Genomic DNA, 1,756 nt, shown 5'->3' with positions numbered 1-1,756 from the left:
TCAACTACGAATGTTGTCCATCCAAGGAAGGAGCGTGATGCCCGGCCGGCTCCTTAAACACAGGCCGAGAGTCGCCCCGGACGGTCCGCCTCGCGGCGCCCGTCTGCTCGGATAAAATGACACAAAGTGTCAACTACGAATGTTGTCCATCCAAGGAGGGAGCGTGATGCCCGGCCGGCTCCGAAAACACAGGCCGAGAGTCGCCCCGGACGGTCCGCCTCGCGGCGCCCGTCTGCTCGGATAAAATGACACAAAGTGTCAACTGCGAATGTTGTCCATCCAAGGAAGGAGCGTGATGCCCGGCCGGCTCCTTAAACACAGGCCGAGAGTCGCCCCGGACGGTCCGCCTCGCGGCGCCCGCCCGCTCGGATAAAATGACACAAAGTGTCAACTACGAATGTTGTCCATCCAAGGAGGGAGCGTGAGGCCCGGCCGGCTCCGAAAACACAGGCCGAGAGTCGCCCCGGACGGTCCGCCTCTCGAGGCGCCCGCCCGCTCGGATAAAATGACACAAAGTGTCAACTACGAATGTTGTCCATCCAAGGAGGGAGCGTGAGGCCCGGCCGGCTCCGAAAACACAGGCCGAGAGTCGCCCCGGACGGTCCGCCTCTCGAGGCGCCCGCCCGCTCGGATAAAATGACACAAAGTGTCAACTACGAATGTTGTCCATCCAAGGAGGGAGCGTGATGCCCGGCCGGCTCCGAAAACACAGGCCGAGATTCGACCCCGGACGGGCCGTCTTCTCCCGGCGCCCGCCCGCGTACGCCCCCCATCCCCGGTCGCCCGTCTGCTCCCGGCGGGCCTCCGAGTACCCCCTCACCCAACTGACCGACTGGCACTCATGACCCGCCTTGGTAGGGCCTCCATCGGCCTCGGCTCGTCCGACGTCGGGTGGACGGTTCCTACCCACTGCGGGTCGCACTCTAGCGCCCCGGCCGCCGCGTGAGCGTGCGCTCCCCGCGCCGCCCCGCAGGCCCCGGCGCGACCGTACTGCGGCGAGACCGAGACGACCCGGTTTGGCATCCATCCCACCTAGCCACGATCCACGGAGGCCGAGCGAGCGGCTGAGTGTCGGGCGCCGCGCGTGCGAGCGTCCGCCGGCCGCGCCGGTCCTTCCGCGAATGTCGTTTCTCAAACCCTCCGGCTTGATAGCGGCGGCACCACGGGAAGCCGTCCACACACACCGTCCGACCTCTATCCGAAAAGCCTTCCCGACCAACCGCGGTCGCGGGGGCGTCTGTCGCTCCGCATCGGGGGGGCGTATGGCTTCCGCGCTACGCGCTGCGGGCTCGGGGGGGCCGCAACGGCTGAGTCTGACTCGGCCGGGGCGCAGCTTCCCTCCCGGCAGTCAGCAATAGTGCCGATCGCGCCTGCCACCAGCCCCCTCCCCGACGGGTTCGTCGGCGCCGGCTGGCCGCCGTCCGCCTTCGTTCCCCGAGGGTTCCCAACCAGCGCCGATCCAACTCCGCATCCTGGCCGCACGCAGTGCGTGCCTCGCGCGGGTAAGTCGCCGGCGCAGCGCCGCAGCTCCCGACCCCCGCGTACGGGAATAGTTGAGGGCCTCAGCGGGCCGCACCGACCGAGTCCGACTCGGGCCGGGGCGCAGATTCCCGCTTGGGTGACCGAACGTTCTCTGCTCGGGCCGGAGGGCCGACGCCCGTCCCCCCCCGTCGTCCCCCACGGACCGCCTCCGAGGCCACTTCGCACGGCTCATCCTCGGCTCCCTACCAATGCTTAATCGATGGGGCCGCCCGGC

Source organism: Syngnathus leptorhynchus, unplaced genomic scaffold (assembly GCF_054491065.1).
Source record: "Syngnathus leptorhynchus isolate UIUO unplaced genomic scaffold, UIUO_Slep HiC_scaffold_321, whole genome shotgun sequence".
Taxonomy (NCBI): Eukaryota; Metazoa; Chordata; class Actinopteri; order Syngnathiformes; family Syngnathidae; genus Syngnathus; species Syngnathus leptorhynchus.
This window is presented reverse-complemented; position numbering follows the sequence as displayed.